Source organism: Oryctolagus cuniculus, chromosome 15 (assembly GCF_051225735.1).
Source record: "Oryctolagus cuniculus isolate XC-2025 breed Fujian yellow rabbit chromosome 15, ASM5122573v1, whole genome shotgun sequence".
Classification (NCBI taxonomy): Eukaryota; Metazoa; Chordata; class Mammalia; order Lagomorpha; family Leporidae; genus Oryctolagus; species Oryctolagus cuniculus.
Genome location: NC_142881.1, coordinates 6,376,497 through 6,400,223, shown reverse-complemented (window position 1 = coordinate 6,400,223; position 23,727 = coordinate 6,376,497). Strand labels below are relative to the sequence as shown.

Here is a 23,727-nt window from a genome sequence, read left to right as displayed (position 1 = left end):
ACTCTTCCCGGCTTGGTTAATAAGCACAAACACCATTGCCAGGCTAACCAGCAAGGAGGCGCGGCAACAGCAACACAGCACAGAGCACAGGGTAGGTGACTGCACTCCCTGCCGCCCACCCCCTAGGCTAAACCATGTCCTGCTATCAGTGAGCCTGGAGGTGATGGTGACATCCAAGCACTAAACTCAGAGGGGCTGAGGTTGCCCAAGGTCAGTGCCCTCAGAGAAGGCCAAGGGCCACCATGGAAGAAGTGTCAGAGCCCTGGGCTGCGGAGTGAGGGGACCCAGCTCCACCCCAAAGAGCTGGGCTGCCTCCATTGCTGGGATCACAGCACACACAGAAGGCTTCCTGGTGCTGCCCTGGCGGTTCAGCGCACAAATCCTGGAGGAAGCCGCAGCCCCGCCCAGTGCCGCGGTTCAGGGGTCATTAGGGAGTCAAAGTGAATTTCAAGGGAATTTTGGAAAAGCCTGGAGTACTGCACTCTCATCAGTGCCCAGGTTCTTCCTGTGGGGCTGGGACTTGCAGTCACGCACGCAGGGAGCACCCGCGTGCAGCAGCCACACGGGCCCTTCAAGGGGCTGCATCCACCGGCAAGCCGGGCTTTGGTGCTCAGGGGTCGGGGACATGGCTGGGCATCAGGCCGACCTCAGCCTCCCAGCACTTTCTGAACAGCGCAGCTGAGGCACAGCCCTCATCCAGGAGGCGGGCCCAAGGACAGCGCCCCAGTGACGGAGTTAAGCCCCGGCCAATGAGAACACAGCACAGCCCAGTCAAAGGGCCCCACTGCAGCTTGGGTCACCGTTAACGTGCAGGGCACATGCGCAGCAAAGCAAGGAGACACGGGCGCATTGCACACAGCTCAGCCCCAGGGTCTGCAGGCACAGCTCAGCCCCTGCAGCCTTGCCACTGACACTTGCCGACTTCCACTGGATGGAGGGGTGGGAGGGGTGGGAGGGCTCTGGTCTGGGTGCAAGGTGTCCAGTGCAGAGGAACTGATTAATTCACAAGCTTTTATTGGGATTCCGCTCCCAGGCGAGGTTCCCCGGTCCCAACAGAGCAGGGAGCCAGAGATTGGGAGAGCTCCTTTTATAGATTCAGGGCCATGGGGGTTAAAGGTTGAGGCGGGTCTGACCCTCATTGGTTGACCTTTAGGCACTGGCGGGGACCTTGACAAGGACTTTTCTTCCCCAGAAGTGCGGGTAGGACTCTCCATTCCCTGGAGTATAGGCCTTCCCTCCTTGCGGATCCCAAAGCTACCACTGGGGGTACTGAGCTAACAGTGGACATGGGGTCACACGGGACAGGGGCCACCCCTTGTACTCAGGGAACACAGCGGCTGTGGGGATGGTGGTGACAGAGACACAGAAGAGATAAATGGCCAATAGCAGCTAGAGCCAAGGTCTCCCAGGCCATGGACCCTACCCCGCCCCTGTACTTCCCACCCAGCATTTTTTAATCTTCCAGACTTCCTGGAAGTCCATGTTCAGTCAGCATGCAGGCTGGACATCTGAACAGAGAGGCTTTCCAGTAACCTGGCACTGCCCAGCTCCTGGCCAAGTTCCCCAGCGGGCAGGGGCAACCCTGCCCGAGGCCCAGGGACTCTGCCACCCTCTCTGTGGCCTTGCCCCCAGCGTTCCCTCCCACAGGAAAGTGATCTGCCTGGCCCGAGTAGCAGGTCACACCCTCCCAGGAAAACAAAGCGTTCCTTTGAGGGGGCAAGGTATAGCCCGCAGGGAAAAGGTGTCGCATTACAAGGCAAGGAACCGGATCCCTGAGCCGCCCTTTCCGGCTTTCCACAATCTACACTGAGAGATGGCTCTGGTGAAGAGAGGCCCACCTCAGGGACGGCGTGGGAGCCTTTGCGGTCACCTCCTGCAAGCACACAGCTCCAGAAACCGAGTGCGTTCTACAGGCAGATGCTCTGAACTGTGCATCCAAGGGCCGTGTGTCTTTACCCTTGCACGTACACACATTTTTCCCGAACGTTCTATCTTCTGCCATATATAATTAACAGGTTGTTGCTGTTTCTTTCAAACAGTACACTGCCGAGAAACTGATTTGTTTGCGCAGTGAGCCTAAAGAAATCACGCTATGAAATATGTATCAATGCCACTGTTCGGAATGCGTCTTGGGATAAGTAGATAAAAACGTTCTGTTTTACCAACTCAAACAGGCGTCCACTCAAGGAAGCACACACACAAACACGACGACGTTCACAGCCATCTCCTCTAAAACCTGCTATTTATCCTTAACTGGTGCAAGTCTAGGGAAGCATAATCGCCACACGGGAAGAATGAATTCCAAGAGCATCCAGTTAACAAAGAAGTCTTATAGTTAAGAAGTCTTATAGTTAAGAGCAGGAGGCCAGGTGGAAGTTGCCAGAGTTTGCCAAAAGTAAATGAAGTAATGAAAGTAAATGAATCGATCGATCAATAAAGCAAACCTGATCTGTTGGTGTTAGACAAGGTGGGAGCCAGTGAGGAAAGAAGCCACAGGCCGCAGCACCCCTCTCTACCCCAGATGAAAACCCCAGGCTGGGACACACCTTCCTTCCGCCCAGGACGACAAGTTCTCCACGGCATCCCCAAGGGTCAACTTTAGAAAACACATCTGAGTTTCTGCTTTAAAAACAATCGTCGGGAGAGGACTGGTCACGAAAAAAAGGCGAGCACCCAGGATCTTTCAACACCAGGTGGGCCACTGCTGCAGGCAGCACAGTGCCTCCAGCCAGCATGTCTTTAGGGGCGGGCGCTGGCCTCAGCAGCTGAGTTTCCAGCTGCGACCTATACCGGAGCGCCCGGGTTCCAGTCCTGCCTCCAAGTCAGGTTCCAGCTTCCAGATCAAACACATCAAGGGGGGCAGCAGGGGAGTAACTGAGTCCCCGCCCTACGTGGGAGACTGGGATTGAGTTCCGGCTACAGCCCCAATTGGGGGCTGTTACAGGCATTCGGGGCAAGAACAAGATTGGGAGCTCTCTCTCTCAAATAAAATGAAATTTTAAACATAACTTTAAGACGCATTTTATTTATATGAAAGGCAGAGTTAGAGAGAGAGAGAGCGAGAGGAGAAAGATCTTCCATCCCCAAATGGCCTCAGTGGCTGAAGCCAGGAGCTTCAACACCATCTGGGTCTCCCACATGGGTGGCAGGGGCCCGCACTGGAGCCATCTTCCACCACCTTCCCAGGTGCATTGGCAGGGAGCTGGCGTGGGGCAGCCAGGACTCTAACTGATGCTCGTACAAAATGTTGGCATAGCAGGCATCACCGTAACCCACCGTGCACAACGCCAGCCCCTGAACATCACTCCCGCGGCACTGGTAGCTGAGGGTGTGGCCACCTGTTGACAGCACTGATGGCCCTCAAAAGTGAACCCTGACAAACCGCGCCCCCTACCAGCTCCGGGAGGCAGTGTGCATGTTCTCCCACAAACAACTAGAACCGCCTGAAACCAAGACCATGACTTCAAAAGAAAGTTTTCAGCCTAACACTTTCTAAGCGTGGCAATAAAACCAGCAGAGGAACTAGATAACACCAAAGAAAAAATCTACAGAAAGAAATAACCTTTTCCTCTTCTATTAGTCACACACAGTGACCCTCGATCCCCAGCACTTCCACAGAAAAACCCATTTCTCTGCCCCCACCCTGCACACTCACAGATCCGTCACCAAGACCAGAGACGGGGTGGTCAACAGAAAGCATGGTTCCCTGTGGTGTGGCCTCTGTTGGCTTCTTCCCTCCCTCCCTCCCCATACACTCAAGCCTGCGGACAAAGGCACTGAGTGGTCACTGTCATTTGCCTCGGGTCGGTCCCAATGGGACAGCCATTCCTGAGCTCAGAGGGGCCACAGCTGGGCAGGGACCCCTGCTGCCAGGCCTCTGCAGGGGGCTTGCTCAGGTTCCCCGGCAGAGGGACCCTCTCTATGCAGCAGCACTGCCTGCAGCCACACCCACAGGGGCAAGGACCCAAGGACCCCAGCGCTGCCGTCTCACACGGCGGGGGCAGGGTCTGGCGCCATTACACACCTGAGAAGATGATCTTCTGCGAACAGCGGCAATCCCAGGAAGTCACAAGCGAGTCACACCGCCGCGGTGCTTCTGGACGGGCGGCCACCCGTCTGGGGTCACAGCAACAGAGCCTGAACCTCAGTCCGCCGCGTGCTGCCGAGCAGATCCCAGGAGCACTGAGCTCTTCACTACCCAGCCAGGTCACGCCCTGCCCGGTGCTCAGTGGGAGCTCAACTCCCAGGCCCCGGGCAGGCGGTGTGCCCTACCCTCCAGGAGGCAGAGAGTTCAGCAGTCCCACCCCGGCCAGCAGACCCAGGAGGCAGAGGGAAAACCTAGACCTCCTGCTGCTCCAGTTCCTCCCTACTCAGCCAAGCCACTTTGATTAGGAAGAGCAGCTGGGGCAGGAGGGAGGAGGAGACCTGCCCTAACACCCAGACACCCAGGGAGGAGTCGGGCCTGGACCCCGTGTGACTCCCGACCACTCACAACAAGAAGGGCTGGGCCAGAGCCTGACCCGGATTCTGAGCTTCTTAAGGACGAAGGCTGGACCAACAACACTTCCACGTCACCTGGGAGTGCGGCTCCCACATGCTTGGATTCCAAAGCACAGCCAGCATCCCAAAGGCTTGGGACTAGAATGCAAACAAGAAGCAAGAGCTCATGGGGCCGGCGCTGTGGCGCAGCCGGTTAACGCCCTGGCTTGAAGCGCCGGCATGGACGCCAGTTCCAGTCCCGGCTGCTCCTCTTCCGATCCAGCTCTCTGCTATGGCCTGGGAAAGCAGTGGAAGATGGCCCAAGTCCTTGGGCCCCTGCACTCACTTGGGAGACCCGGAAGAAGCTCCTGGCTTCAGATCGGAGCAGCTCCAGCCATTGCGGCCAATTGGGGAGTGAACCAGTGGATAGAAGACCTCTCTCTCTCTCTCTCTCTCTGCCTCTCCTCTAACTGCCTTTCAAATAGATAAATAAAAATAAACAAACAAGAAGCTCCCGCTCAGGCTGTGCCCTGACCCTGGCCCCACCGCGAGGCGGCTCCAGCACCTCAGGTGTCCTTGCCCAGTCCCAGCCTCCTGGCCCTGCACCTCACCCCTGCGTTGTCACTGCCACTGGTGGGAAAACAGGAGCAGGGTCACAGGTCAGAGCAAAAGCCAGGGGATGATGCCCTGTGTGGCTGAGCACTCCTGATGCCAAGGCCCAGGACACAGGCCAGCGTGCCGGGGCCAGCGTGACCACGGCCAGACCCGTCCCCTGCTCCACAATCAACACGAGACCCCAAGGTTTCAGTCTACAGGCAGCACGATGCTTTCCCTCTGCATCGGCCCTGCCGGGAACGGGCCAGTAGCCCAGTGGTCAGTCAGTGACCTCCAAGGCCACACTCCCTGCCTGCACACCACGCCAGCCCGGCTCCCTCGGCAGAGGGCAGCAAGGCCTCGTCCACCAGTAAGTGCAGAGTCCCCAGCACCCTGCCACCTCCAGGGGCCTTGTCAAGCGCAATCTGTCAGAATGAGGCAGTGTGCGTGGGCAGCGGATCCCCCATCCCGGCTCTGGGAAGCCACAGCCTTAGCTGTTCTCCCACCACCGTGTCACGGAGTCAAAGCTGGGGGTTCTGACCGGCACTTCCGTTCACCCCGAGACGTTTAACCAGAAGTGCTTGTTCCCTGGCACTTCTGTGAAATTCCAAGGTACCCGGGCGCTGCTGCTGCTGCTGCTGCTTAAGAACAAAATGGGCCAAGAGGAACTGCGACCACCAAAACCGACGCTGGCCAGGCAGGTGCCCCGGCTTCCCACCGCGACAAAACGCACAGCCAAGAGTCAAGGCGGGTGGAGACGCAGCAGAGCCAAAGGTGGCCTGCCATCACTCACGACAAAACATGCCTCGTGGGGAACAGAATGCAGAAGCTGTGAAGTTCTTAAAAGCCAAGGCCACAAACCAAACTATCAACTCTGGTACGACAAGAAGGGAACACTATGAAGTTAGGACACACTCAGGACCACTAAGGTGACAACAGCCAGGCAGACATGGTTCCAGTGACCCAAAGGTTGCCATTATGAGGTCATTACAGGTTTCTAAAATCCCTGAGCTCCTGGGGAGAAATCAACATCCAGGCCTTGTTTCGGCCCCCACCTGGCACTCTCCGTCACCTGCAGCTCGGAGCACAAGAGATCCACAAAGACAGCTTTCTGGGCAGCTTGAGAACCCTGCCAGCAGGGTCCGAGGGAGTCAACCTGCGTGCTGGGGCGCAGCCAGGCCGCAGGGCCACAGCCAAGCTGCTCCGGGAGACAGGTGAGGCGCAGGCGCCCGTCTGGATGGCAGAGCTCAGGCGTCAGGCGCAGAAGTGGGGTCCACAGGAGCATCATCAGGACAAAAAGTGCTCGCCCCGCTGCCGGGGCAGGAACATGGCTACACTGCCTGGGCATCCTGGGCAGGTTCTAGCACACAGGTGTCTCTAAGACAATGGGCAAGGCCAGGAAAGAAAGAGGTCGGCCTGGAAAGGCAGAACGGATGAGCAAGGCTGCGAGTGCCCTTCCCCAAGGGCCAACAACCCCCCCTAGTCTCCCGTTCTCCGCAGCCCAGATCCTTACTTGCCCCAGGGTTCCTGAGGGACCCCCTGACCCCCGTAAGTAACCAGATGCGGGCTCTGTGACCTGTGACCTGCCCCGCAAGCCCTGATGCAGCCCTCAGGAAGGTCTCAATGTGTCCATCAAGTTCAACCTGCTGGAGGGGTTCCTGGAGCCCACCCAGGCTTCCAGCCCAGGGTCACCCAGCAGGGGTGCTGTCTGGGGGGCCTGGGTGTGGGGCAGGTGGCCCTGCTCCAGGGGAAAAGGAGGAAGGTACCCAAGACTCTCTCCCGGTCCACAGGCCACTGTGCCGGCTGGGATCAGCCTGAGCCAAGGCTCGGCCCCCTAGGGCAATCAGCATCGGTGCCCATGGAGCAGTGCTGAACTCCAAGGCTCCTTGTCTTCAGCAACTCCAGACACCAGGCCCAGGGCGATGACCCTCACCTTCCTCGGAGCAGGGCTTAGCCCCGCCCCACAGGGTCTGACTCAGAGTAGGCTTGATGTTTACGCACATGTCTTTTCTTACTTTTGAATGATACTGTTAGCTTTTGTAAAAAGCAATATGCTTATAAATAAAAATCAATCCCACCAGAAAAGCTGCCACTTCGTGATTCTGAGTAAAATCCACATTTTATGAAAAATGGCTAAAGGCATGTTGAAAGGTGAACTCCCAAACCTGGCTGGGGGGGGGGGGGGGGAGTGATCACCAGTCAACTTTCTCAACCTTGGCCGACACCCACGCTCCCCATCCGCTCCTCTAGAGAAAAATCGCTGTTGAGCCTAAACTACACTGATTAACTAGCAGCCATCATTCAGCAGGCGGCTTGCTTCCCCAAAGACGTCCATCTACCATGTTACGAGTGACTTGGGGTGGCAGGAGACCATTTCTCTCACTCATTTTTACTCTTTTTAATTAATATGTCAGAGTCGTAATACTATTTCCATTCCGATTTGAGTTTCCTTGTAGTATAATTTCCGTTGACTTATCTCTATAGCAGCAGAAGCAGCAAAAACCACTTTACACTGAACTATATTGCTTCAGAGTTAATTACATGTATTTTGCTTTTGATAAATGAAAATACCAGATGCATTAATTGAAAGGCAATCAATACGATCCTGCCGTGAAGACATCCCAGCGAAACACCCAGAGGCTGTCGGCCATCCACAGCCATCAACTAATTGAAAACACGTTCCGAGGGGGATTTGAGAAAACGGAACTTTTACCTGGAGATATTTCACAATAACTCACCAATATAGATCTGCCCACAAACTACAGTTCACACGATGGGCTGTCCGTCTCTCTAAGGGAACACAGCTTCATTGGTTCAAAACCATTTAAGGTGACGAGAGCCTGCAAGCAGAATGAATCGAGTCAGTGAGGTTGAAGCTGATTCTGTTTACATCTCGCCATCCTTTAACTGCATTTTTTCCAAAGCTTTCGACTCCGAGCTACCAGCGGTTATTAAACGGTTTCATTAAAAATACTATTCGTCTTGCTTTAGTCACACACCAGCTCAAATTAAACAGTAGAGCACCAGAACAAATGAGCTGTTTCCATCTATTCTGACACACAGCCAAGTGTGCAACACCAGAAGGTGGTATTGTCATCACCGTGGAAGTGTCACTTGGCGTCCCGACATCTCCGAGCAGCAGGCAAAGGGACCGAACAATCAATACCCTCACGCAAAAAATATTAAACTGTTGAGAAATATGGAATTAAAAAGTGCAATTCATAACCCTATGGTTTATAAGTGCCATTAGCATAAACGCTGACAACTGTTCATCTACTGTAACTCTGATTAACGGTGGCCGCTGTCCATTAATAGAAGGCATTTTAACTTACTACTCAAATTGATTACTCAGTTAAGAATTCAATCCTAATGTTCAATAAAATTGCACTTTCTTGGCAAATGCAATATGAAATGAGGTGATGCATTAAACAGCACTCCCATTTATTTTACTCTACATGGAATAAAGAGGAAATAGATGGTACCGTCCGCACCATCTCAACCACTTCCTACACCGCGGGGCTGTGAGAGGGGTGGGCAGCAGAACCACCCCCACGGCCAATGGAAAAGCCATCGCCGGGGCCGCAAGCACGTCCAGCTGTCGTTTCTCCGGCAGCCTTGCCGTGAAGAAAAGATGGGCTCTCCACACTGGGGTTGCTATGCAACTGAAGCGTCCATGTGCTCGGAGCCGTAAGCCAGGCAGGGATGAACTGTCACAGCCAACCGAGCCACGTCCAACCCCAGCTGACAACCAGGACGCAAATGGCCGATTAATACACAAAAAGGTGTGAGATGACCGGATCCAGCCTACACTCCGCTACGCACCCATCCCAGCCTCGTTTTCTTAACGCAAAGCACCTCTCATCTCTCAGGATCCAGTCCCGTGACACACGAAGTAACGCTGGCCACCCTAGGCCCTCCATTCCCCGTCCAGAAGAGATCCACAACCCCGTGTTCTCGTGACTTAGTGACACAGGACACCTGTGTCCTCGACAACCAGCCCTACTTCCTGACCGGAACCAGGCCCACAGCCGAACTGTCCTGGGGACACAGCCACTCCCAACAGCACCTCCACACCACGCTGCAGCCCAAGTCCTCTGTGCCGCCAAGGAGGGGGTGCCTGGGGCGGGCTGCCTGTGATCCCAAGCCTCTCACAACACCGTGTTCTCTACTGTAGCCAAGAACCTGCTTGGGTGGGGAAGCAGAGTGTTTCCTTTAGAAACCACCTCCTGTATTTTCTGTAACCGTCCAAGTCTCTAAATGCTAAAGTCCTCGGTTACATGTTTAACCAGTCATATCTGAACAGTGAAAGAGGGTGAGACAGAGATTAAGATGTTCCACCTGCTGGTTCACTCCCCAGTCAAGGGCTATAGTCAGGGCTGTGCCGGGCCAAAGTCAGGAGCCAGGAACTCAATCCAGGACTCCACACCGGTGGCAGGAACCCAAGTACTGGGTCATCACCTGCTGCCTCCCTGGTACCCTGGACCAGAGTGAAGGCATCGGAGCGGCAGTTTGACCCACGGCTGCACAACACCTGCCCCTCCTGATCAGGTCTCACTCACCTCTGGAATGTAAAAAGGAACCAAATATTTAAGTAACAGCACAACGGGTTTACACTCCCTGCCTTGTGTCATTTGTTCTACTATGCCAAGGGCTTCCTTTTTGCCTGTTTCCGATGTTTTGCACAGCACACACACTGCTATTTGTGGATATAGATACGTAAACAGAAGACTTGGAAAAAAGGAAGGTTAGGGGCCAGCACTGTGCCACAGTGGATTAAAGCCTCAGGCTGCAGTGTGGGTATCCCATACGGGCGCCAGTTCAAGTCCTGGCTGCTCCACTTTTTTTTCTTTTAAAGACTTATTTACTTATTATTTGAAAGGCAGAGTTGGAGAGAGAGACAGACAGACAGACAGAGATGGATTCACTCCCCAAGTGGCCACAACAGCCAGAGCTGCCCCGACCCGAAGCCAGGAGCTTCTGCCAAGTCTCTTATGCAGGTGCAGGGGCAGGCACTTGGGCATCTTCTACGGCTTTCCCAGGCCACAGCAGCCGGGACTCGAACCAGCATCCGTGTGCGATGCTGGCACTGCAGGAGGCAGCTTTACCCACTACACTGCAGCTCCGGCCACTGTAACTGCGTCAGATCAATAAAATACATCTTTATAAAGAACAAAATAAAGGTTAGAATTTCAGGACTGTAGTCCCTTTTGGAAAGAAAGGAGGACAGAGAAAAGGAAATCGGGACGGTAAAACTCAGGAGCGCCTGTGATGCGACTTCTTGGTTTCTTAATTTTTTTGACATTTTCTTAAAAGGTAGAGGCAGTGGCCAGCACTGCGGCTCACTAGGCTAATCCTCCGCCTTGCGGCGCCAGCACACCGGGTTCTAGTCCCAGTCGGGGCGCCGGATTCTGTCCTGGTTGCCCCTCTTCCAGGCCAGCTCTCTGCTGTGGCCAGGGAGTGCAGTGGAGGATGGCCCAAGTCCTTGGGCCCTGCACCCCATGGGAGACCAGGAGAAGCACCTGGCTCCTGCCTTCGGATCAGCGCGGTGTGCCGGTCGCAGCGCACCGGCCGCGGTGGCCATTGGAGGGTAAACCAACAGCAAAAAGGAAGACCTTTCTCTCTGTCTCTCTCTCTCACTGTCCACTCTGCCTATCAAAAATAAATTAAAAAAAAAAAAAAAGGTAGAGGCAGAGAGAGATGTCCTCCACCTGCTGGCTCTTTTCCCAGACGCCTGCAACAGCCAGGGCTGGGTGTTCAACCCAGGTCTCCCGTGTGGGTGGCAGGGTCTCACTACTTGAGGCACATCTGCTGCCTCCAGGGTGCGCACTAGCAGGAAGTCAGAATCCGAAGTGGAGGCAGGGCTCCGAGCCCAGGCACTGCACCACGGCACAGGGACGCCGGAGCAGCACTCGGCACCTGCCCAACCTCTCGTGTATCTGAGGGCAAATACAGCCACACGCTAGCATCCACCGATCGCTCATAATTTGCGATACTTCATAGTAAAATTAAACAGGGAACAGACACGCTGCCTAGCGGAAGGCTTCGCAGGTGACACTGCTCGGAACTAACTCCAAGCCGGGAATTCGGGAGAGCCTGCGGCTGCCAGGCGAACACTGCCGGCTTCTTTGGTGGATTAAGTAGATGAGAAGGCTTGGAAGACTGTCAGGATCTTTGAAGCAAGTGCCCATTGTCCTCTGAAGGTCGCGAGAAGTACCTAAGAAGGCTGGCGCTACAGAAGAGCTAAAAATCCAAAAATCCTTGTTTCAGCAGGTACTTGCTGACAGTGTGGCGTGGAGCAGCCCCGAGGATTCGCCGGGGGAAATTTCCTTGGCAGGATTTCTCTAAGAACCTCCAGAGTGCACAACAAGATGCAGAAATGCCTGAGCTGATTAAAGTCACCAGAGGAGCCCAGGTGGCCGGCGTGAGTGGCAGGCAGCGACCGCGCCGCGGGGACTCGCTGCTGCTGGCCGGCACCGGGCGCCGTTCCTGGCCTGCACCACCCTCCTGGGTGTTCAACAGGCCCCGCAGAGGCTTTCGAAGCCTCTGGGGAGAGCGAGCCAGTCTGGGGTCACCTCCCCTGGGAGGGCCCCACACCTCGAGTTTTAGTTTTTAACTAAGGTAGATGTTTCTCAAAGTTACGTTCTAGGAATACAGCGAATAAATCCACTCGACCAATACCGAGCTTGGAAAACCTGCCAAGTGCCGGGGAGGAGCTCTGGGGTGGTGCTGAAGGGGCTCCCTGCGGGACAGGACCTGCCTTCACGCCGCCGATTCTGTGCTGCACATGGCACCCAAGAGGCAGCCCCTCACCATCCAAGCTGTGGAGAGAGGGAGCTCCACGGTGCAGCCAGGGGCCCTGCACGGCCACTGCACCTGCTGTAAGCACAAGGTGCTCACCCGCCTGCACCCACTCTGCATGAAGTATTCCGAACGCTGTTTCTGTCCCGGGGAAAGTGAACCCGTGAGTGTCTCTGGACAAGGCGGCGCTCTGAATCCTGGCCTCACTCAGGTCGTAGTGGGGACGTGCAACCCAACAGACACGTGGGGCTGCCGCCAGCCGGCTCAACAGCAAGAAGACAGGGCGTGTCCGGGGAGCTCCTGGGTGCAGCAGGTCATATAAGCAAGCACGGGCAGGGTCCTCCTCTCAGGCAGTCACACCTACGATGCACCCCCCACCTGAACCCCAAGCTGCCCCTGACAGCAAAACCACACATGGCCTGGGACAGCGTGGCACCCTCCCCCAAAAAAGGCCTCCCCCATGAGCCATGGAGCATGTGGCATTCTGGCTGGACGGTCACACAGAAAGTAGAAAATGACAGCGTGGCTGGGGAGCAGTGTCGGCCACACACGGGACAGGACTGGACAAGAACAGTCACTTTAGCGCATTAGATTATCCCTTCCTGGGATTCAACCCCATTCTTTGTTGCCTAGGAATAAACAAACATGATTAATTGGTTTAAAACAGTTATCCTTTATTCGGGGTGTGGGGGGAACCACCCTGAGCGCTAATTCTTCCCATGCCTCTGCAGCGGCGTCAGCATCGCGACACTTAAGGTCAAGTCGACACCTTCATTACAATCCCCCTGTGCCCAGAGCTCCAACTTCAAGAAGAAAAATGCCCTCCGGGCAGAGCCTGTACATACATGGTCTTTGTTGAGCGAGTGTTTATGGACGTTTTGTAATATTAAATACATTCAGCTGGTTTTAAGCTTTAAGAATGTGGGAAGGCCCAACAGCCAAGATTTTAGAACTCTTGTCTTCCAATATGAGGACAGCCAGCGGAAAACTGTAAGGGAAGCCTTGGACCTCTGCCACTTTTCAAAGGAAAATAAAATAGGATATTTTCCCAGTGTTGTCTCAGATGCAGCCAATTAAATGTGTCCATTCCCCCACTCCTGCCTTTCAGCTTTTGACTTTGACACACTCCAGAGCTGAGCGCCGCGAGGAGGGGGCGCTGTGCCCATGGCGCCTTCGCCCCCCAAGGGCCCCTTCCCCAGAGGCCCCAGGAGGGAGACACCGGCGGTGTGGGCGTGAGAACACCAGATGGGGGGACTTGGCGGGGCCCATGCAGCAAACACGGGAAGTGACCTGAGAGATGGGTGCTGCTGACCAAGTTTATGAAGGGAAACAGAGGACCGAGAGCCGCAACCCACACACCCACGTTATCGCGTGAATTCAAGCTGCGTTCCCACCCCCAAACTGCCCAGCTGGCCGTGGAGGGGGAGGCAGCCAGTGGGAGCAACCTGACCTGAGGCCCCCAGGGGCCCAGTTGGTCACCCATGTGCCTCTGCGTAAGTGGTGGACCACAGGCCTGTTTTCAAGCCAGCCCTGCAGCTAACTCCGTAACTTAGAAAAGACAGGATGCACACAGGGGTCCTCGCCAGGGAGCCCCAACCCCTAATGCTGGCTGGGCTCAGAGACCAGGGTAAAACCCACATCTGCCTCCGAGACACCCAAAGAGGGCTCACCTCTGGCCTGTGAGCAAGCCTCACCTGCCGAACGCCCACGGGACTGGGAGAGGGGCTGGTGTGCCCAGAACGCGGCCGGTGTCCAGCAAACAGTGACTGCTGCCTGGGGCTCCAGGCAAAGGAACGCTTTCCAAGGCCCTTTCCGGCGGGCTCCCAGTGGACACCGAGTCTGCCGACAAGGGCACGAGCCCGCCGGTCAGCAGAGGGGTCTCTGGGTGTTTGGAGCACAGATCAGCACCACGGCGAGACACAGCCCCGAGCCCACGAGCTTCGAGCCCGCCGGTCAGCAGAGGGGTCTCTGGGTGTTTGGAGCACAGAGCAGCACCACGGTGAGACACAGCCCCGAGCCCACAGCTTCGGCCTGAGACTCACTGCTGCATGGGCAGGAGCCGCTCTGCTGTGCTGCGGGAGGCAGGCAGGGGTGAGGCGGACGCCCCTCGCTCTGCAGGGGGACCAGTGGAGGGCCCTTCCCCAAAACTCAGATTCCATCCCCACCATCACATCCCTAGGGGCACGGTCAAGATTGGCGTGGTTCTAAAGAAAACAGTGGGACAATGGTAGAGCTACCCGGCATCAGGCATGGTCCAGCCACATCACCTCCCGTGCCACCGCTACGTCAACAGGCTACACATCTAGAAAGTATTACCGAGTATTTAATGATACAGGGGAAGATGAAATACTAAATACATTCAGCTCTTACCCAGGGATACTTCAAAACGTTTGTGGAGATGAAATCAAGGGAAATTCATTTTAGTGCAAAACATTTTTGAAATCCATGCAGTTTTCTCATAATACATTTTCCAAGAACTTTCTGAAAAACCCTCCCATATTTCAAAACATTTCTCAGTGAATTCTGTTCATTTTTGCTGTGCACATATTTGTGCCAAGTTGTTCCTATATGTTATAAAGACACAAGAATCCTTTCATTTCCTTCCCATTTTCTTGTATTTTTCCATCTTCTGCAAAGAGCCTGCTTCCCTAAAACCTGGAGGACGCTGTGGGCTCCTGGGTCTGGAGGGGCAGACTTGAGATGCCCCCGTGTTCTGGCCACGTCCCCCAGAAGATAGCACCCTCAGGTGGACGAAGGAGCCCGGGCCACGACCCCACGACAGCCACTTCCCGAGGGTCAGAGGACCCCAGGGACAGCACCCTCACCACCTGCCGGGGTGCTGCGCTGCCAGGGACGAGGTGGGAGACCCACGGGAAGTGCCCAGCACAGCAGCCACCCAGCATCAACTTTCCACACTCCTGTGAACAGCAACGAGGAATCCAGAGGCCTGGAAAACCGCCAGAAGGGACTGGGGTTCCAGTGTATTTCAAACTGAATCAGGAGGCCTCAAGTTTAAAAATGAGGGCTTCACCCCATGCAGTGCAGCGGCCACCATACCCACAAGACAGAAACAAACTGCCTGGCATCAGCCCCTCTCCTGTACCCGCGACAGGCCTGGTGAGCCGCCCAACAGCACACAGAGAAACACTGCGAACATGGGCGAGAAGGAAGCCCCCGGACCCTCGAGGCAGCAAATCCACACTTGATCTGTGGCCATGAGTCACAGGGCCATGCGGACCATGGCGGCCCAGGCCACCAGCAACAAAGGGACTCGGTCCCTTCCACTCCCCACCCCAACCCACCGTCAGAGACGGGCCCCACTGTGGGGTCCGAGCCCTGAGCAGCCCCTTCAGATCTGACCTGACACCAGACCACCCAGCTAGGCCCATCCCTGATACGTGGCCTCTTACCCAGAGGAACCAGGCCAGCCTGTGGCCCAGCCGACCCTGTGATCCCACCCCAGGCACCCAAGGACTGTCCGTTCCGTCAGCTTCTAGGGCCCCAAAGGTTGCAGGGCACAGCCTGCAAGCAGCAGCAGCGCTGGTTTGGGGGCGGGAACGGCAGAACCCCTCTTGGACAGGTGGACGTGCACACCCCAGGTAACTCACGCTGGGAGTCTGCAGCCAACCCAGCCACGCAGGTCCCTGCTCGGTGCACTTCAGTGGCTCTGAGATCGGCAGTGATTCACAGACACGGTCCTCCCTCCGTGATGACTGTGAGCCCCCTCCCGTGTGTGCAAAGTGCAGGGCACGCGTGCTTTCTGTGAGGACGGCAGCTCAAATGTGCACTGTGAAACCAGATTCTCGGGACTCGCCATCTCGCAGTCCTCACTCAAGCATGCCACCGCCACGGAGCTGCTGTTGAAGCGCCACGCACACACAGCCCTCGCTTGCTCAGTGCCCCAGGCCCGGCCCCGTGGACTCCTCTCAGAGCATGGCTGCTCATAAACAAACCCACCCTGAAACTCAAGCCGCCCTGAGTGAGGCAACAGGCACCGTGCAAAACCATGCAGCACAGGTGGACGGTACCCACAAGGCAGGGGGCTCTTCTGCAGGTTTCCAAACCAGCCTCACGGCCGTGCACAAAGCCACCCCGTGTATTACCCCACGGATGTCTGCCAAGAAACAAGACGAGCTACATGGGGGCCAGGGAGACGCCCAGTCCCCCCACCCTGAGAAGCAAGGGTCTTGAACACAGCCCCCCTCTCACCCAGCATCTCAGGCTGAGACCAGGTTGACAGCACACCTGGGACGCACACGACAACCTGAACCCGCTGCAAGGTTTCTGATTCCATGTAGGTAACATTCTTACATGACAAGACCAGGCCTCTGCAAGGCAGACTGGTGTTCGCTTGGCTCCAGGCTGGGAAGGGGCACAGCTGCTCCAACTCCAGAACTTTGAGGGCCATGATGGGAGCAGGGTCAATTTCCGGGCCTGTTCCGGTTCCTTCAGCTTTGCTCAGTGTCACAACTGGGAGAAAGGTCTGGGCAAGCCAGAGGGCATCTCCAGGGCCTCTACACGGTACACGGAGCTTCAAAATACCAGTAAATTAACAAGGTTTAGCCTACCTGGGGGTCAGCGTGTGTAGCTTGGCTCGTGCTGATCAATTAACTAGGGATGGATGGGGCTGAGCAGGAGGCACTGGGGTCGGTGTGTCCTGCTCCCGGGGCCCGGCGCCCAGGCAGCCACAGGGCAGCACTCCTGAGCCCAACCTCCTCCTGCTGGAGCTGGCAACAGCTCGGGCTACATCAGGTCTTCCCTGGGAACAGGCACGACTGGCACGACCGGCCAGCTCACTCGCTCCCAGCTGCTGCCAGCCACCCAGGCTCCCGAGGGCTACGCCCAACAGAGGCTGCCTTCCCGGGCGGTGCAGCCGCAGGGAGGGGAAGAGAAAGCCGGCCCCGGGGCAGCTGTGCTGGGTGAGTGGGCCACTCGGGCAGCAACTGCAGGACTCCCTGGCCCAGCGTGGCTAAAGGCAACAGGCCGGGACAGGCCAGGACCGTCCCTGGCTGACACACAGGGCTGTCGGCTGGGCGGGCTGGCCTCCAACAACACCCAGCCCGCCCAGGGAAGGTTCTGGAGCTGGAGCGCCCCAGAAGATCGAAGGTTGGAAGGGCCACCACCAGCCCAGAGCAGCGCTACAGCCATGACCCTGCTCCTGCAGGAGCCCGGGACCTGGTGGCGTCCTCAGAGCCCACACTGGCCACGGCCCTCTGAGCCCCCGCGGCCTCCCTCCTGAGAAGAGTGGGCACACCCGCTGCTGGCACTCCCAGCAACTCCCTGCTGATTCAAAGCGGAAAACCACAGGCGTGGCTCTGCCCCTTGCGCCTCTGGGGGGGTCACACTGTCCTATCTCGGGGCTGCAGAGGCAGAGGTGCCGCCCTGTCCCTAGCACGTCCTGTGAGGTCCACAGGCACAGACAAAACAGCTGAAGGAGGATCCATAAACCCTTCCATAGCCACTTATTCCGGGAGCTGAACTGCTTTCAAACCAAAACTCCGCTCAGCTTCAAAGCCGCTAAAAATAAATAAATAAAAAATAACCAGTGACTCTTCCACATGGGTAGAAATTACATTCTACATAAATTAAATATATAATTTGATTAAACATGTTTATGCCTTTGCGATGACATTTAAAATAGAGGTAATCATTTTCTTTTTTAAAAGAAGAACCCTTTCAAATATAATTCGAAGCTGTCAAACCAATCTTCCACTACAGATCTTTTAAATGTCACATACCTTCAAGAGGGGGATGGCAGCTTCCTTTTAAACATGCAATTCCAAACAGTACGTTCTGAAGCCAGAGTGGATTAAAATGCGCTGCTGGCATTTACCCTGAGAACGCCCGGCCCTCTCCTGCGCCCTCCTGACACGTCTGCTTGGGGGGGGGGGTGACACTTGTGTTGAGTAGTTAGAGCCTCTGCTACCGACCAGCGGCAGCCGCAGGGTTCAGCACCAAGTCACACCCTGTGGTCTTGTGATTCTCCCACTGCCATCCCAGATGGGGTGCCGAACTCTGTGGCCCTGCACCAATGCCCAATGGTGAGACGGTGTTAATCAGATGCAAAGGAAACTCATTCTCGTACAAGTCGATGACCTACATAGTCAACTGCTTATGCCCCATCTCAGTAGCAAACACCAAGCTATATTTAAACCCAGAGCACAGATCTCTCTCTTCTAAAACGCTTACAGACAACATAAGGCTTGCGCTCCAGCCCTCGGCTGCTTCCCAGCGTCAGGAAAGCAGACCTGGTGTTGGTCTCCTCCACTGCTTTAACCAGGAGGTTCGGTCACTTGCAATTAGGAGCAGACACCAGGAGCCTTCCTAGCGGAGCTTAAACCAAGTGAAGCGTGGCTCACCACCGCCTCCCCAGCAGCTGGCCAACAGAGAAAAAAGAGCAAACCACTTGGGGCAGTGAAGCGGGAACAAGCACCTCGCAACACCCAGGGTCCAAAAAGGAGTCACGAGGGGGTGGAGAGGCGATCGTCTCCCAGAGTCACGTCCTGGTGCCGAGGACCAGCACGTGAATAACCTTGGAGCCAGCAGCTGCAACAGTGAAAGTAGCAGAGGCCCACGATCTGCTCCGAGCCTGGGGTCCACGGCCCACCTCTTGGTTTTTCACCCAAAATCTGATGAAACGTGGGCAAGCCAGCTCCTCGCCCCCAACTATCATTCAGGATGACCCTAAAGACACCTAGAGAACTATCAGGATAGCGTTCCAGAAACCAAACACCTTCTACCTGGAAAGAGGAAGCTGAACTTGGGATGGGGCATAGAGGGGCCAGGGCACTGCCCAGCACTGTCCAGGGGAGCCATTCAAATAGACAGCGAGGCAGCAGGCAACCAGGCGAGCGCTGGGTGGGATGCAGTAAGTTCACTGAGGAGCCAGAACGCGGGAACCCCAGCTGCAGACACCCTCCTGCCGTATCCTGCCACGTGACCACAGGCAAGTCACCCGGCCTCCTGGAATTGAACGTCTCTGGGGCTCAGAAGAGTGCCAGCCAAAGACACCACAATCCCCCAAACTCAAGTTTGAGCACATTTGAAGATGGACAGCTAGGAAACCACCAAAGCCGACTCTCAAGTCATGAGGGCTTGGAGGAAATCGAGAGTACATCCAGGTCCAGGAAACTCTGCCCCCAGGGCCTGGATGGGAAGGGTCAGAGACCACCATCTACGAGGTCGGACCCTGCAAACTCACAGGCAGCAAAGGAGAGGACCATGGACCATGGGCCAGGCCCCCACCCCCCAGCCAGGGGCAACATACTCGATCCTGCCCCCTCTATGTCTGATGCACCCCCCTCCCCACGCCTCTGCCCTGCAGAAGTGATTATCTGAACTGCACCTGACCACTGCTCATCACACCCTAACATATAGCACAAGGAACAATCTCTACACAAGTATTTATACATGAGGGCACTTCACAGAGCGCGTGGAGAGGCAGGTGTTTAGCCCCGCAGTTAAGGTGCTGGTCAAGACGCCTGCAGCATCCCACGTCAGATCACCCTGGGATTCCACGCCCAACGCCAGCTCCAGACTCGAGCTTCCTGGCAGTGCAGGTCCTGGGAGGCAGCTGTGGGAGGCCTGTGGGCATCTGGGGAATGACGTGCAGAATGGGAGTGCACATCTTCTTTCTTAAATAAAAACGGGGGGGGGGGGGGGCTGGCATTGTGGCGCAACGGGTTAAGCCACTGCATGCTGGGCCAGCATCCCAGCCATCAAAATGCCAATTTGAGTCCCGGCTGCTCCACTTCCAGTCCAGCTCCCTGCTAACGTGCCTGGGAAAGCAGCAGCAGACGGCCTACGTACTCAGACCCTGCACCCATGTAGGAGACCCACATGGAGTTCTTGGCTGCCTGGCTGGGCCTGGCTCAGCCTCAGCCATGCAGCCACTTGGGAAGGGAACCGGCGGATGGAAGATCCCTCTGTCTCTCCCTCTGCCTTTCAGATAAAATCTTAAAAAATGTTAAGGTTTGAGAAAATGAAAGCACAAGATGTTTATTTTGAGGTGGAATTTGAGACGCAGGTTTTCCATGATACACATTTTTCATGAACTTTTTGAAGAGCTCTTGTATCATCCGGTTAGTTATCATCTAGAACATTCTGAAGTGCCCTCACATAGAGGGTCACCAACACACGACGATTCAACTTTTACTAGAGTGGAAGCAACAGCACGAGTTCGGCTTTCGGGCTGTCCCAGGTCACTCGTGAAGCAGCACGTGCGAGAAACGACTTTTTAGGAGAGGATCTACCTGATCCACTGACCCCGTCCTCCAGGAAATTTAAATTCTATCCCTCACCAAAGGGCGGCCCTAGGAGGGCCCCTCCTACCAAGGTCTCCCCTAAGCCATCTGTCCACGCCGCACTTCCGAGGGTTTCCACTGTTCCCAGAGCTCTGAGCCCCTCTGCAGGGCTCCTGCGGCCCCAGGGCTCTCTCCTGAGAGAGAGAGCATCCCAGCCATCAAAATGCCAATGTGAGTCCTGGCCGCTCCACTTCCAGTCCAGCTCCCAGCTGGGAGAGGGCTGCCCAGCAGCAGCCACCGCTGCCCACAGCGACCTTCCTGAACCCTGCACCTGCTGCAACTGAACTTTTAAAAATCAACTCTGGCCCTCCCCCAACCTCACCCCCTGTTGCAGCATCCTATTTTTTGTATCCTCTAAGTACTTTCTCAAAAGACATAGGATAGCCGGCACCGCGGCTCACTAGGCTAATCCTCTGCCTGCGGCGCCAGCACCCCAGGTTCTAGACCCAGTTGGGGTGCTGGATTCTGTCCCAGTTGCTCCTCTTCTGGTCCAGCTCTCTGCTGTGACCTGGGAGTACAATGGAGGATGGCCCAAGTCCTTGGGCCCTGCGCCTGCATGGGAGACCAGGAGGAAGCACCTGGCTCCTGGCTTCAGATCGGCGCAGAGCGCCAGCCACAACATGCTGGCCATAGCGGCCACTTGGGGGGTAAACCACCAGGTGAAGCTCTCTCTCATTGCCTCTCCCTGTTAATGCTGTCAAATAAATAAATAAAAGAGTCTGGCAGCAGGAATATTCCTTACCCCAGGACCCCTTAAAATAAAAAGCCTCTGTCAGTCACGAATACAAATTAGTGGCACAGATGTCAAAAAGAGCCAGGGACACATCAAGACAAGAGCCCCGACCCTTACTCTTCACTTCCGCGCGTGCAGCTGGAGGGCAGGACATGGGGGAGGAGGCAGCCGGGGAACAGAGAGGCGTGATGGTGGAGGACCAACAATCACCATGACTCCATGGAAGAGAAGGCGGCCCTGTCAAGCCAGAGCACGGCCACTCGGAGCAGGTGCGCTCCACACAGAGCCCCCGGCACAGGCCCCTGGGCCCATCATACAAGTGGGGGGAATCAATGGAAAGGACGGGTCCCCACCCCACTACCCCACCCATGCACAAAACCAACTCTCTGGTAAGTGCCTTCAGAAACAACTCCAGCTTCTGTGTGTGATTGGTGGAGGCATAAAATGTTCTAACTACTTCTCAAGACTAAACACACACCCACTCCGTGACCCAGCAATTCCATTTCTAGGAACTTACCCAAGAGAAATGAAAACATATGTCCACAAAAAGACATGTGCAAGAATGGCTCCTAGCGGCTGTGTTTAGCAGAGCCAGAGAGCTGGAGCCGGTCCAAGCGTCCATCAACAGGTGAGCAGGTAAGGAAAGCGCAGCGCACCGTCGGTCACTGGGCTGCCTCTCGGCTCAAAAAACAGGCAGCCAGTCCAGACCAAAACTTGTGTGTCAAAATCCCTTATGTTGAGTCATAGTAGAAAAAAAAAAAAAAAACACTTAGGAAAGGTACGTGTGATCTGCATGCAGATATGTTACATTACTCAGACACGCGTTACATGCACGCATGTTTGTTATACTGCATTACATGAAATTCTAGATAAGGCAAAGCTAAGGATGGCAGAACGCGCAGGGCGGTTGTGCGAGGTGATGACAGAGGCAGGAGAGGGGCAGCCTGGAGGGCCGTGGGTGGGGAAGGTGGACTTCGGGGAGTGAGGCACCGGAGGTGGGCATTGGTCAGCCCCACAGAGCACGCGCCTCACCCCAGCCAATCCCCACTCCCTCTCCCACCACACCTCCCCCCTTCCCCAGTGTCTACTTCAGAGGAAAGCAAAACCCCAGCAAAGGAGCCACCAACAGGTTGACCTCAAGTGAGGAGATGCACACTGAAGGACTCGGGTGCGGCCGAGGTCTGGTGTGGTCAAGTGACGGCTGGAGAACGGGGCAGAGCGGGGAGCGCCCCGTGCTGGCTGCAGAAGCCGCGGCGGCTGAGGGGACACTGCAGGACAGGTGCACTCGGCGGACTCCACCAGTGCTTAAAACATTCACCAAGGGGCCGGTGTCTCGGTTAGCCGGCATCCCACAGGAGCGCAGGTTCAAGTCCTGGCTGCCCCACGTTGGATCCAGCTCTCTACGGTGACTGGGAAGTAGCAGAAGATGGCCCCAGCGGTTGAGCCCCTGACACCCACCTGGGAGACCAGGACGGAGTTCCAGGCTCCAGGCTTCAGCCTAGCCCAGCCCCAGCCATTGTGGCCGTTTGGGGATGAACAAGCGAATGGAAGGTTTCTCTCTTTCAAACAAATACATCTTCCAAAACAAAAACACCAGTCACCAAGACAACTTTCCCCAAACGAGCCTCCAAACCCCAGCGGGAGACCCCTTCCTTCCTATCAGCTCACAGACAGCTCCTGTCTGCAACGTGGGCCATGGAGGGACCTGCAGGGACCCAGAGCAAGGGCTGTGCAGGGAGCACCCAACAAGGAGGCCCAGGCAGGTTCCAGATGGCTGGTCCCGGGCTTTGAGGCAGGGGAAAGACCCCTCCAGGACAGCCCACAGGGCTTGGAACCCTTCAGCCTGAAGCCTCGACAGGGGCAGTGCAACCTGTGGCCACAAACTGCGCCCCAAGAGCAAAGGTGTTAGAGCCGATCCGTCAGGCCCACGCTAACGGTTGCAGGACGCCAACGTGGCAGCAAAAGCGGACTTGGGATCTGAAGCTGTGTTCCCAGTGCAGGTCACACACGGCCTGTGCTTACACGTGTCTCTCTCGTTACCCAAGAGGCTTTTAATACTTTTAAAGTATTAAGTACACAAGAAAACACACAACTCCCAGTTAAAACGCAGTGCGTGAGCACTCAAGGGGCAGCCACATCCACTCGATTCTCGACAGCAAAGCACAACCCAGGTCGTGAGAAGCCACAATAAACGCACACTTAGAAACTGCGGGGAGACAACAGGGACAGAGCCACAACCCTCATCTCGGATCTGGAGGGGTCTTAGACAACGTGCGTTAGCTCGGCGCCTCCCAACCCAGAAGCCAAGAAGAGAAACTTAGAGGACGTGCAGGTCAGCCCACAGGTGCAGAGGCAGGCTGGTTGGCAGGGTGGCAGGGAAGGAGACTCTCACCCGCCGTCCCTGACCAGCTGCAGCCCCTGGGGGCACAGGCAGCCTGGGAACGCAGTTGCTGGATTCATTTCATTCCATTCCCAGAAGCAGAAAACCAGGGAGGAGCGTTTTCAGGGCTGCCACCCCACGACGGGTCACTGCTCAGCGTTCCAACCCAGACTTTCAGGGCTGAACCCGCAGGGAGAGGACAGAACCTACAGGACTCAGGGAATAACCAGACACACACAAGCACAGGGCTGAGTGTGACGCAGGGAGGTGGCACCTGCCCAGCGAAGCAGAGCCTGAGCCGGCGGGAGGGGCTGAGTCCATCCATGACCCAAGCGCAAGGCATTCCTCACGTTAACACTGTCTGTTCACCCAAGTGTGCATCAGCTCCACAGCACACGCTTACTCTTACATCACAGAAAGATCAGACTAATTTTAATATT

At 56.0% G+C, this 23,727-nt stretch overlaps 1 protein-coding gene across 21 annotated transcripts in view; it reads right to left on the bottom strand.

Moving 5' to 3' along the window:
* CTBP2 (C-terminal binding protein 2) overlaps nt 1-23,727 on the bottom strand; it is a 124,497-nt gene that overhangs the window by 73,747 nt on the left and 27,023 nt on the right. For 16 of the 21 annotated variants that reach the window (XM_051833531.3, XM_089313850.1, XM_051833533.3 and 13 more), the window contains exon 2: nt 7,812-7,913. The exons of 2 other annotated variants lie outside the window; for them this stretch is intronic. The gene's annotated coding sequence lies outside the window, so the exon portion shown is untranslated. Of the gene's footprint in view, nt 1-4,024; nt 4,155-7,811; nt 7,914-17,609; nt 17,752-21,424; nt 23,526-23,727 lie in introns of those variants that run through there. 3 more of the 21 variants (XM_070057084.2, XM_089313846.1, XM_089313847.1) reach the window with 3 other exon arrangements.